Source organism: Onychomys torridus, chromosome 2, assembly GCF_903995425.1.
Source record: "Onychomys torridus chromosome 2, mOncTor1.1, whole genome shotgun sequence".
Lineage (NCBI taxonomy): Eukaryota > Metazoa > Chordata > Mammalia > Rodentia > Cricetidae > Onychomys > Onychomys torridus.
The window spans coordinates 11,287,290-11,301,911 of record NC_050444.1 but is presented as its reverse complement, the minus strand read 5'-3'; positions in this window follow the sequence as shown (position 1 = coordinate 11,301,911).

The window sequence follows — 14,622 nt, the reverse complement described above, 5'->3', positions numbered from 1 at the left end:
TGTAGAGAGCCAAGGCCCCTCCCTTTACAGCTCAGTACCTTAACATATACATTTTTTTTTCTACACTGCCTGTGCTTCTTCAGTAGCTCAAGCACCTAGAGCAGCCTGTCCATAAAGCAAAAATCAAGCCAGGAAGCCTTGAAGATGATGATACCAGCACGAGGAGAACACCCAGTTCCTGGGTTAAGTCACTGATGGCTGGTTTTTGGGGACTTGGCACAAGCCAGAATCATTTTGGTAAGAGAAAACTTCAATTAATAAAATGCCTCGATCAGGTTGTCCTGGCAAATCTGTGGGGCATTTTCTTGATAATGATAGATTTGGGAGTGTCTAGCCTAGTGTGGGTGATGCCATCTTTGAGCAAGTGGTCCTGTGTTGTGTAGGAAATCAGGCTAAGAATACCTGGATTCCTCTAGGCTATTGCTTCAGTCCCTAGTTCCAAATTCCTGCTTTGAGTTCCTGCCTCAACTTCCCTCAGTGGACTGTGGCCCAGGACATGTAAGCCAAATAAACCTTTTCCTTGTGTTTATCGCAACAATAGAAACTTACCCAAGACCATCGCCGCCTGTTAGCCCACACACCAGGAGCTCAGAATGTTTAAGCAGAAGAAAAAAATCTCTAAAAACCATATCTATGACCAATGGACAATTACCAAACCATAGTCTACCCTACAAGAAAAAAAAATCAATAAAAGCCTGCTGTTTCTTTTGTTAATATGTATACTCTATTCACCTCTGAACAGTGCTAGCTTTGGTTTGAGACAGCTCAAATTGAAGTTGTATAAAGGACACCTGCATGTCTTGTTCACAGTATATGGCTTGGTCTTATTCTATCCCTTAAGATCCTGCTACCTGACATCACAAGGACAGCAGGACATTAAGATCTTCCTCAAGGTCAGCTTCCTGGTTACAAACAGCATTTGCATTCCTCTACCCGTGGGACTGCCATGGGTCTGAGCTTCCTTCCAGGATCAGCCTAGCAAAAGCTGTCACTGCAAAGGCATCTACAAGTATAAACAGCTGAAGGACAACAGCCCTTTGCTACTCACCGATCTCGCCACCTTGCTCTGCAGAGATTTCAAACCAGTAAATTTTTAAATGCATGAGGAGGACAGAAGATGCACACATTTTCAATTTCAGTGCTACAATAATGAATTAAGCACCATTGAACATAAAGGAGGAAACATAATGTCTCAAACTTTTTCTAGCCAGGAGGATCCTGTTTGTAGAAAAATGAAAATTTAAGTGTAAATGATTTTTCTCCATAGTCTCAAGTGAAGAAACTAAAGTGGATGTGACTAAACATCACCTTTGATTATTGAAAAACAACTTTGTTGTGAGGCCATCACAGTAAAGAGAGTTGGTTCCCAAGCTGTCCAGTTCAGGAGCACAGTTTAACTCTAGCACCATTTAATTTACTCACCATTTCTGCTGTCAGTGTTCATTCCCACTGACCATCTAACACAGGGTCTTGCCAAAGGAATCTGATGCTACTGTTTTTATGTTGTCAATGTAAAGTGCTGGAATTTTAACACATCCTTTAAAAACGTCTACTGAACTTTAAGATACTTTTAACATTCTTGGAATAGGTAACACCCTCATCCATCTCAGCCTCTCCGATCCCTCTAGTATGTCTTTGTCCACATAACTTTAAGGGGCTGGAATTGGAATAGAACTAGCTGTTGTACATATTTCTTAGGAAGAGACACTTCTAAACTGAACACTTCATGTTACACAGTTAGGGTAAGTGTAAAACTATTTCAAGTAGAAACAAACAAACAAACAAAAAGTCCTTTTATGTCCAGAAACTCAATTTTACCACCAATATGAGAAAGATTTAGAAGTGAGACCATCCTAAATATAATAAAGATAGATGCATTAACCAGAATGCTAGCTAACTAATTCACAACAGGAAATAGGTCAGGCAAGTGTACCAAAGTTCTTAGGAACCCTGGTCATTGTATTCTTTCCATATAAGGACAGCGCTATGGGAAAAGTCCAACTCAAATCAGAAACTTACCCCTGGAGTTTGGAAGCCCATGTGAGGGGAATAAGATGGACATTCTCATCACTGTGGCTAAGTACTTGGCCAGAAGCACCTGAGGGAGACTTTTATTTGAGTTCACAGTTTGAAGGTTCAGGCCTTCATGGCAGGAGAAGGCATGGTGGTGAGAATGGCTGGCAGCTATATGAGGCTGAGTGCTCACATCTTGGCGGATATATAAGGCTGTGTGCTCACATCTTGGCGGATATATAAGGCTGTGTGCTCACATCTTGGCGGATATATAAGGCTGTGTGCTCACATCTTGGCGGATATATAAGGCTGTGTGCTCACATCTTGGCGGATATATAAGGCTGTGTGCTCACATCTTGGTGGATATATGAGGCTGAATGTTCACATCTTGCAGATATATAAGGCTGTGTGCTCACATCTTGGCGGATATATAAGGCTCAGTGCTCACATCTTGGCAGCTATATAAGGCTGAGTGCTCACATCTTGGCGGATATATAAGGCTGTATCCTCACACATTGGTGGATATATAAGGCTGAGTGTTCACATCTTGCAGATATATAAGGCTGAGTGCTCACCTCTTGCAGATATATAAGGCTGAGTGCTCACATCTTGGTGGATATATAAGGCTGTGTGCTCACATCTTGGTGGATATATAAGGCTGTGTGCTCACATCTTGGTGGATATATAAGGCTGTGTGCTCACACCTTGGTGGATATATAAGGCTGTGTGCTCACATCTTGGCGGATATATAAGGCTGTGTGCTCACATCTTGGCGGATATATAAGGCTGTGTGCTCACATCTTGGCAGATATATAAGGCTGTGTGCTCACATCTTGGCGGATATATAAGGCTGAGTGTTCACATCTTGCAGATATATAAGGCTGTGTGCTCACACCTTGGCAGCTATATAAGGCTCAGTGCTCACACCTTGGCAGCTATATAAGGCTGTGTGCTCACATCTTGGCGGATATATAAGGCTGTGTGCTCACATCTTGGCAGCTATATAAGGCTGTGTGCTCACATCTTGGCGGCTATATAAGGCTGTGTGCTCACATCTTGGCGGCTATATAAGGCTGTGTGCTCACATCTTGGTGGATATATAAGGCTGTGTGCTCACATCTTGGCGGATATATAAGGCTGTGTGCTCACATCTTGGCGGATATATAAGGCTCAGTGCTCACATCTTCGCAGCTATATAAGGATGTGTGCTCACATCTTGGCAGATATATAAGGCTGTGTGCTCACATCTTGGTGGATATATAAGGCTGTGTGCTCACATCTTGGTGGATATATGAGGCTGAATGTTCACATCTTGCAGATATATAAGGCTGAGTGCTCACATCTTGCAGATATATAAGGCTGAGTGCTCACATCTTGGCGGATATATAAGGCTGTGTGCTCACATCTTGGCAGATATATAAGGCTGTGTGCTCACATCTTGGCGGATATATAAGGCTCAGTGCTCACATCTTCGCAGCTATATAAGGCTGTGTGCTCACATCTTGGCAGATATATAAGGCTGTGTGCTCACATCTTGGTGGATATATAAGGCTGTGTGCTCACATCTTGGTGGATATATGAGGCTGAATGTTCACATCTTGCAGATATATAAGGCTGAGTGCTCACATCTTGCAGATATATAAGGCTGAGTGCTCACATCTTGGCGGATATATAAGGCTGTGTGCTCACATCTTGGCGGATATATAAGGCTGTGTGCTCACATCTTGGCGGATATATAAGGCTGAATGTTCACATCTTGCAGATATGTAAGGCTGAGTGCTCACATCTTGCAGATATATAAGGCTGAGTGCTCACATCTTGGCGGCTATATAAGGCTGTGTGCTCACATCTTGGTGGATATATAAGGCTGTGTGCTCACATCTTGGTGGATATATAAGGCTGAGTGTTCACATCTTGCAGATATATAAGGCTGAGTGCTCACATCTTGCAGATATATAAGGCTGAGTGCTCACATCTTGGCGGCTATATAAGGCTGTGTGCTCACATCTTGGTGGATATATAAGGCTGTGTGCTCACATCTTGGTGGATATATAAGGCTGAGTGTTCACATCTTGCAGATATATAAGGCTGAGTGCTCACATCTTGCAGATATATAAGGCTGTGTGCTCACATCTTGGCGGCTATATAAGGCTGTGTGCTCACATCTTGGCGGATATATAAGGCTGTGTGCTCACATCTTGGCGGATATATAAGGCTCAGTGCTCACATCTTGGCAGCTATATAAGGCTGAGTGCTCACATCTTGGCGGATATATAAGGCTGTATCCTCACACATTGGTGGATATATAAGGCTGAGTGTTCACATCTTGCAGATATATAAGGCTGAGTGCTCACATCTTGCAGATATATAAGGCTGAGTGCTCACCTCTTGCAGATATATAAGGCTGAGTGTTCACATCTTGGTGGATATATAAGGCTGTGTGCTCACATCTTGGCGGATATATAAGGCTGTGTGCTCCCATCTTGGCGGATATATAAGGCTGTGTGCTCCCATCTTGGCGGATATATAAGGCTGTGTGCTCACATCTTGGCGGATATATAAGGCTGTGTGATCACATCTTGGCGGCTATATAAGGCTGTGTGCTCACATCTTGGCGGATATATAAGGCTGTGTGCTCACATCTTGGCGGATATATAAGGCTCAGTGCTCACATCTTGGCAGCTATATAAGGCTGTGTGCTCACATCTTAGTGGGTCAGTAAGTTGAGACAGGCATTCTGCTGGCTTTTTTTTTTTTTTCCTTCAGTTCTGGACCCCAGCCCATGGGTATGGTCTCAGGAGAAGTCCTCACACACATACCCAGAGAAGTGTCTCCTATGTGGTTCTAAATCCAGGCAACTTGGCAGTGAACATTAACTATCACAGACTGTCATAATAACAAATGGGGTGGGGGGGGGCAGTAAAAGAATTCATTTATCCCAGGGCAAAAGATGAAAGTGTTGTCAGTTTGTCTTTTCTGAGTTTTCTCCTCCTGACTTATGGATGGCAACCTTCTCCTCATGTGTTCACATGATCTGCCCTGACTCTGTGACTGTCCTAATGTCTTCTTATGAGGACACACATCATATTGGAGAAGGACCTATCCTGATGACAGCATTTCACTTTAAATATCCCTTTAAAGAATTTTTCTACAATGCAGTTGTATTATGAAATATCTGGGGTGGGACTTAAACACAGGAATTTTGGAGAGACACAATTTATCCTATAACAATGTACACCTTTGGGGAATACTTCGCCAAGTATGTGAGCTCCATGTGCAGCCTGTGTGCCAGGAAAGCTTGACTTGAAAACAAGTGGCTGTGTCTTGGGGACACTCCTCTACAGCACTGGAAGACACTCACATGCTGCATTCAGCAGTGGCAATTCCATCAGTGTCGCTCGTTTTCTTTGGGGGAAGGGTAATGTTGAATAAATTAGATCTGAATTTCATCAGTTACAACTCTCCATAAATCCTGCCTTCCTCAGATTCCTGTTTGACTACATATGTTTCTCCCTTAGGCTTCTTCCAAAGACTACAAAATACCAGACATACAGTAGTATCATTTGTTTGACACACAGAGGGCAACTGTATTTTCTAATTTTTTATTTTTGTTGCTTATTGAATGAAGTAATGAGAATTAAAAAGAATGTAGCTAAAATGAATTGTTTCTCTGCTCCTAACACTTTGGGCACCAAACATCTAGGATTCCCAAACCATGTAAGATGTCAACTGCAGATGTGATATAAGTTAATTCAACTCTATCCCTTTTAACCTAGAATTAATGCCAATACTGCAAGTTAGGGGCTCAGAGCCATAGAACAGCCCCCACTTCAGCTTCTGGTCATAAGCCCTGGACCCCTGGTCAGTTACACTTCTGTTCACTAAGCTCCCAGGGCAGCAGCTCACAGAACTCAGCACTTAGCATGTGGGTTTATTATGATGGCTAAAAATTAAGTAGTGTACTGTAAATTCTTAGGGGTGCTAAGCATGGGAGCTTCCCATTCCAGTATGAATGCACTGACCTCATAGCTCAGGTATGCATTCACCAATCTGGAAATTCTCTGAATTCCTATTTGTATTGCCATGATTGATTCCATAATTGACTTCCAGTGGCTAATTCATAAATCAGCCTTTCTTCATAAATGAATCAGGAAGGCCCAGTTCTCTAGTAATGCCTAGGTCTTCCTGGGACAAGACCCCATGCTGAAGCTATCTCTGGGCTCTCAGCCATCAGTAACCTCATTAGCATACAAACCATTTGTTCATCCCACAGAACATGGGACTAGGACCAAACATAACAAAAGATGCCTCTGCCATGCCTATTACTCTGGAAGTCACAAGAGTTCTAAGAGTTCTGTGCCAGAAATCCAGAATCAAAGGTCAGTGATGTAGTTCTTATCATGTCAAAATATCCAAAAAGATATTTCATAAAGATGTCATTGACACTGCAAATTTCTTTTTTGTTTTAAATACATCAATGATCACAGAGAAAAAGAGATGGAGAGAGAGAGAGAGAGAGAGAGAGAGAGAGAGAGAGAGAGAGAGGGTTTAAATAGCCTAGCTGCACTTAAAAACAAAAGAAACAATATATGGACCATAATTGTCACATGGTCACAGTTCCATATGCAACTAAGATGTACAAAAGTAGAGAAGAATTACCACATTGGACCTGAGCCAAAGTGCCCACTGCTTCAGTGACTAGATCTGTGGTCTCTCCAACTTGCCAAGGACATCAAGCCACTAATATAAAGAGAAACTTCTTTTTTATTTCTTTTTTTATTTCTTTTACATACCAACCACAGATCCCTCTCTCATCCCTCTTCCCACTGCCCCTACTTTCCTTCCTTCTACCCCTCATTCCCTCCTCCAACAGGATAAGTTCTCCTTGTGGGGACAACTAAGCCTGGTACTTTCAGTTGAGGCAGGACTGAGCCCCTCCCCACTTTATCAGGGGTGAGAAAGGTGTCCGACCATAGATAATGGGATCCAGAAGGTAGCTCATGCACCAGTGATGGATCCTGATCTCACTGCCAGGGGCCCCTCAAACAGACCCAGCTACACAACTGTCTCCCATATGCAGAGAGTAGTCTAGTCTGGTCCCGGGCAGGTTCCACAGCTGTCAGTCTAAATTTGTGAGTTTCTTTGAGATTAGTTCAGTTGTCTATAGCAGGAATATTAAATAGTCTTATTAATTAAATCAAACCTGAGGCCAGTTATTGGAGTGAATGCTGGAAGATCAGAGGAGCAGAACAAGCCACAGCTACCTCACCTTGCCAGTTCTTCAGCTGATCCTGTTTCCTCAGACTGGAAGCTTCTGAGTCCTCATCCAAATGATCTCAGATGAACTGTGCTGCTCTAAGCCTAAAAGCTTCACCAGCCAAATGCTTGGCTAGTTTCTGGTCTTCAAGCCTTATATATCTTTCTGGTTTCTTCCATCACTCCCTGGGATTAAAGGCTCACTTTCTGAGATTAAAGGTGTGAGTCATCAGGCCCGGCTATTTCCAATGTGACCTTGAACTCACAGAGATCCACCTGGCTCTGCCTCCCAAGTGCTGGGATTAAAGGTATGTGCTACCACTGCCTAACCTCTATGTTTAATATTGTGGCCATCCTGTTCTCTGACCCCAGGTAAGTTTATTAGCAGGCACAATATTTGAGGGAATACAATACCACCACAGTTGTCTCTGTGGATTTCCCCACCATGATCTTGACCTCCCCCCCACCTTGCTCATACAATCCCTCTTTGACTGGACTTCTGGAGCTTGGCCTGGTGCTTGGTTATGAATCTCTGTATCTGCTTCCATCAGTTACTGGATGAAGGCTCTCTTGGTCCAGTTGGAGCTGGCAGAGTCTGTGCTTCAGGGAGCAGCTGAGATGTTGGAGGATGTGTGCGTTTGGGGGGTGGATTGGGGATTGTAGGTTACAGGGTCCAGTGAGGAGATGGTGGTCAGGCCTGCCTGCTGGAGTCCTATCTGCTGGCCTGCAACTGGGGCTGCCAAGAGAAACTTCTAAATGGAGTCATGGAAGAGCAGATGAAAGTGTTTGAAGGAAGGGTAACCAGACTAGAAAGCTAGAAGCAAAGATAGGGATTGCTCTGAAAATGACATACTTAAAATTCAGCTCCATATAGCAGAGGTAGTACATGCCTATAATCCCTGAAGCACTCAGGTATCTGAGACAGGATAGTCATGGGTTCAAGACCAATCTGGGCTATGTACAGAAGACTTGTCTCAAAAAATAAGTAAATAAAAATACAAAAGTGTAGACTATAATTTCAAATGACATGAAATAATGAGCATTGAGAAAGCTAGCTAACAAACCACAAATGACATCACTCTCAGCTCAGGAGGCAACACATGCAGAACTGGGCCTCAGGAGTTTTGTGTGCATCACATTAACCAGGGAGATGTTTACATTGAATCTCACAGGTTCCCAGCTGTGCCCAGCAGGCATAAAATTGCCAGATCCAATGCAAGAAAATTAAAATTCTTTTAGCACATTTCAGTATTCTGTATTTTATACTTAAATTAAAATATTAAACCACTGTTGATCTAAAAATGCAAATTTAACTGCTTAATCTTATTTTTGTTCCTTTTGTCTATAAACTGTGGTGGTTTGAATGAGCCACTGGGCTCATTTGAATACTTCCTCTCCTCTGGTGGAACTGTTTGGGAAGGATCAGGAGGTGTGGCCTTGCTGAAGGAGGTGTGTCAGTCCCAGTGTGCTTCTCACTGTTTGCCTCCTACTTATGGGTCAAGATGTGAACTCTCAGCTAGCCAGGGATCCATAGGATGACTCTGCACTACAAAGTGCAGATGTGAATTTAAGAAACATGTGGAAGAGAGGAAATCAAGACTGACCTCTTGATTCTAAAAAAAAAAAAAAAAAAACAGATGCTCTGGCAGGGCAGAGCCAGTGAGTTAAAGGAATACAATGCTGGAGGTACCTGTGACTGAAAACAGGGACTCAGAAGCACATGTGTCCCCAGTAAACAAGTGAGATACACACTATCCACAAGAAGAAGCCACATGGTAACACAGAGGACACCAGGACTAAGGAGTGAATGAAGCTGAGTCAGATGGTGTCTTAGGTTAGTTTCTACTGCTGTAATAAAACACCAGGACCAAAAGCAACTTGGGAGGAAAGGGTTTATTCCTTCTTAAAAGTCTCAGGTCACAGTCCATCACTGAAGGAAATTAGGGAAGGAACTGAAGCAGGAGCCGTGAGGAACACTGAACAATGGCGTGTTCCCCATGACTTGCTCAACCTACTATAGCCCCGGTACCACCAGCCCAGGGGTGGCACCACCCACAATTAACTAAGCTCTCACATCAATCATTAATCAAGACAACACCTCGTAAGAATCCCTACAGGCCAATGTTATGGAGACATCTTCTCAGTTAACAAAAGCCAACCAGCAAGATGTCCTGGAAAAGAAGAAAGATTTGCAAACATAAACATTTGCCACTCTTAGGCCTGCTTTACCAAGCGTTAGACTGGCCTAAGAAGGTTCTGGAAAGCCATGGCCCAAGGCTATCACTTCTCAGTAAAATTACCATCAGGGTCTATATGATCTTTAGATAGGTACTGGAGTACAACCCTTTCTTTGACTCCAACATGGTAAAATTAAAGGTCACCAGCCACAAAAACTGAATCCACAGTTCATATAGATGAGTGTACACTAAAATGACCAAGGAAAGGGGACTTGCCCTATCAGATAATAACCTGATATTAGGAACTTAGGGATAGACCAAAGGCATAGCATTAAAAAACCCTCAAGTCAATGTAAGAACATGCACATGAATGTTGTGATGTCATAAGGGGACTGTAGCTGTGCAGGGAAAGGGTGACGACACACAGTACCAAGAACGTTGACTTTCCACTTAGAGAAAGAAATGAGTGGAAGATATTACACTCCTATCACATACCATATGCAAAAGTTGCTGGTGTTGTATTTAAACCCCTAAGCAGGAAAATAACTGCTAAGTCTCAGAAGAGCATGCTAGATATTGAATGATGGCTTTATGACTGTGGAGTGTGGTGGGTATTGTGTTCCCTGAAATATTGTGTGTTCCCCGAAATAAATGTACCTGGGGTCAGAGAACAGACAGCCACTAGAACAGAGCCAGAAATGGTGGCTAGAAAATGGGAAGAGTAAGCCATAACAGAAGTTGGGCGGTGGTGGTACACACCTTTAATCCCAGCACTTGGGAGGCAGAGCTAGCGGGATCTCTGAGTTCAAGGCCACTTTAGAAACAGCTAAGCATGGTGACCCGTGCCTTTAATCCCAGAAACACAACCTTTAATCCCAGGGAGTGGGGGCAGAAAGAGAAAAGTATATAAGGTGTGAGGACCAGGAATTAGGGGAGATAAAAGCATGTAGTAAGTAAAGCATTGGGCTGGTTAAGCATTCAGGCTTTCGAGCACAGTTCAGCTGAGAGCCATTGGGATGAGGATTCAGAAACTTGCAGTCTGAGGAAACAAGACTAGCTGAGGAACTGGTGAGGTGAGAAAACTGTGGCTTGTTCTGTTTCTCTGATCTTCCAGCATTCACCCCAATAGCTGGCCTCAGGTTTGATTTCATTAACAAGTACTTTTAAGATTCCTACTACAGTGGAGTAAGAGATGTCTTTTAATATTAAATGTATGTGCATTTAAGTCTTATGATAGAATACTATGCAGCATTAAAAATGAAGGCACTCCTGCTATTTGTGACCACATGGGGCATTATGCAAAATGACACAGTCATACAAAACACTTCAATACAGTATGATCACATGGGCACACAGAGCAAGACACAGGGAGGGAAAGCTTGGGGAATCATTTAAAATTCAACTCTAATCATCCTGTGGTGGCACTCAGGGCTGAGGCAGGAGGATGGCTAATTCAAGGTTAGCCTGGAGGGGAATAGAAACAGTCCCTGAAACTCGGTAATATGAAGATAGAAGAGGGAAAGACCAAGACAGCAGGCTTCCTCCTGAGCTTCAAAACCAGCAAGGCTGTTTTTAGATTTCCTCAGATACTCACCTGTTCAGTGATTTCTAAGCTGTCCTTCCTCCCAGAATGACATGTGCATTCTGACAGCCTTTACAGCTAGTTAATGTATATATTAAAGCACCACAAAGTACCCTAGTAACTAAAACGTGAAATTGTCCTCAACTTTGCAATTCCGTTAAGCTCATCTCTAGCTGTTACAGCCCTGCCAGAAGAGGAAGAATGTAGCACCATTCTGATTCATCTCCTATTTTGTCAGAGCTGTTTCTTCAAAATTAATGATCTAGATATCTTGTTTCCCAAGTATGTGAAAAATAGAGTCTTTAAGGAATTCTGCCATATGTTTAAAACTGAATCAGTGTATGTGCCTGGAAGAAATCTATCATTTCATGAAACCAATAAATATTCCTTCTCAGCAAATGTACGGGAGATGGAGCACAAAGAGAAATTATCTCATCTATCAATGGGCAATAGAATGTTGCAGGTATTTCTACTCTGTGACTTTGCATTTTTATTTCATTGTTAAGACTGAGACTCCTCTCTGTGAAGAGGGGGAGGCCCTCACTGTGGCTCTCACCTACCTGCAGCAGCTGAGGAAGCTTCTCCCCCACTGCCAGCAAATTCCTTAAACCATTACTCCAGAAGCGTCCCAAGGCCCCCCAGTGGCTGAAAACTTCTACTTCAAAGGCAGACAGGCTTTCTGGGAAGCCACTAGGCTGAACACTTTCTCCTTCTGAACCCATTTTTCCTGAGAATGCACAGAAGGAAAGCCAAAACCCTTGGTAGAAAATCTTACAGGAAACTTTTGCTGCACATGCACCATGTGGCTGAAAAGTATGTCAACTTACAAATCAGCTACTTCATTACCATGGTTAGTTCCTTAGTTAGACCCAATGTCTACATGGGAAACTAGGATGGATCCATGTGAATGACTTAGGGTCACATACCTGGCCAATGGTAAAACCAGGCTCTGGGACAGGTTTGTTGATGACTTTCAGATCTAAGTATGCACCAGTATCACTGAAAGGATTTTAGGACCCCAGTTGGCTGACTTGGTCCCTGTACACTAGAGACCTTGCAGTCTGTATTTTTTTAACCACATCTCCTGAAAATTGTGATGTACTTCTGTATTAGTTAATGTACTGTTTCTGTGAAGAGACACCATGACCACAGCAACTCTTATGAATGAAAGCATTTCATTGGAGCTGGCTTATCATTTAGAAGTTTAGTCCATTATCATTATGGCAGGGAGCATGATGGCCTGCAGACAGATATAGTGTTGGAGAGTTGCTGAGAGATCTGCATACAGATCCACAGGCAGCAAAAGAGAAAGAGACACTGGGCCTAGATTGAGCAATTGAAACTTCAAATCCCACTCTGAGTGACACACTTCCTCCAACAGGCCACACCTAATAGTGCCCATTGGAGGCCATTTTCATTTAAATCACCACAGTGTCCAACCCAAGTATGCCAGTTCTCAACGCTTTGTCAGCTTAGGGAAAGCAGAGCGGTCTCCACCTACTGGGGTGTCAGCTGCCCTTGGGATGGGATGAAGATAGGACAGGGCTTTGAACTCTCTGTTGCTCAGCTAAGACTGAGGTGTCACAGCCACTCAGAGAAGGAGCTGTCCCCGCCTCCTGAGCTGATGTTGACAACAAAGGTGTTCACTGGCCAAGCTGACTGAGCAAGTCAATTAATGGCGTATAATTCAGCCACTGAAAACCACAAGACTTTGTCCACAAAGAAGGTAGAACCAAGGAAAGGCAAGATGGAAAGAGCCATGAATTAGGATGCTAGGACTGTGGGCACATGTGCCACTCTCCTTTAAAAAGAAGTTCTTTCCCAGCAAACTTTTCATGTTTGAAAATTAAATGAGAAAGCTACCATGTCCATGCTGGCAGCCACTGCTCTGCTCAAATAGAACTTAGATCAACAGTAAAGTTAAACTGGGAAGAGCCGTACTCAAAGACAGATTATTGGTGAAATTATTAAGGCCACTCCACGAAGTTAAAAGGGAGGTTTATTTTGTGGGCTAACTTACAAATGAAGGGGTAGGTTGCAGGGTCTAGCAAAGGTATGGCGCAGTCCGGCGGTGTTCTCTGGAGAACTCTGCTCGGTCTACCTCCAGCGTCCAGGGTCCCGGAACAAAGAGAGACCTCTTCTCTTGATCCTCAGTCTTCCGCTTCCTCCTCTGCCCTGCCTTGTGGGCGTGACCATTACCGAAGCCTCAGTGGGGGTTGGAACTTCCAGGCCAATGCTGGGATGGCTATCCACTACATCTCCCCCTTTTGTCTAAATAAGAAAGTTCTAACCTAATACAAGACTATATACAAAGAGATGGTTATCAAATATTGTCCAGGAGTAATGAGGGATAATGACTTAGATAAGTTGGAATTACAATAAGTGCAAACAATATCAAGCAAAAAACAAATAGTAAAATCCAGGGAAGTCTAGAGCATGGGTAGGTGGCATGTTACAAAGATCATTCTAAAAGGTATCCTATCCTAAAGAACCTGAGGCTAGTACTTAATATATTCTATCTAAGATGTTATATATGTATATATACTAAGTTGTAACTATAACTGCTAATCTTCAACCTCATCAAAGACCTGAGAAGGAATATAATAATACCTGAGAAATGGGAGAAGGATGCAAGCAACTTTCGGGAGTCTTGCAAGAGTAGACAGAGACAGCTAGCAGCCTGGACAGTCACCTAATACTTCTCAGCATTGTTGGTGCATTCAAATTGGCTACAGGCCTAGAGTATCTGACAGACCATTTTCAGAAGCAGGAATTCTGAAAGACCATCTTACCCTGTCTTGGCAAAGTATAGTGGTTGCTTTCCTTGTGTCCCGCTTGTCAAGAAAGGACAGCATTTGTACTGTCAGCAGTTGAGGCAAGGGCAGTTCTTTGACCAGTAGGCCATTTTGTGCCAAGAAGACAAACTTCCAAATGGAAATGTCTTAGAAGCTCAACATTCTCTCAGGATCAACTTGGTGCTGCCAGGAGCAATTGTGTCTCATATCAACAGAATGGCGCCCAATGTGTTGGCAAGAGTTTCCACCTAAAACCTGAGAAAAAAGATTCTAAAACAGAGCTAAAAACAGCTTCCTAATTGTCTCTCTCAAGTTAGCAGCAGCCTGCCGGTTTGAGCTACTATGGCAGGTTCCTGGCATGTGCGTCTGACCCGCAGTGTGGCGGGAATGAGGAATCTACAAGCGACACTTTTCTCTGCTGCATGGTGGATTTAGCCTTTGCTAGTTTAAAAAAGAAAAAAAAAGTTTCTGGGCTATACACTACTTTGATAGAACTGCTTCTGATAGATGGTACACATGGCTCCAGACCCAGAGCTGGTGGTAAACTGTACCACCACCATGTTGGGAAGCTGAGGTGGGTGGAGCCAGCAGCCAAAGCAGCATTTCAGTCTTACAAAGATGGATATTACACAAAGAATCTGGTTTGTCTTGTCTTTGGGATTTTTAACTGCAGAAAAAGATATAATCATAAAAGCTGTTGAATTAAACAAATATGTAAATTTTAAAGGTACCTTGACTTCAAAATTTGGATATAAGGATATGTTACTTTGGAAAAGAGTCTCTGCTTTTGTTTCCACAG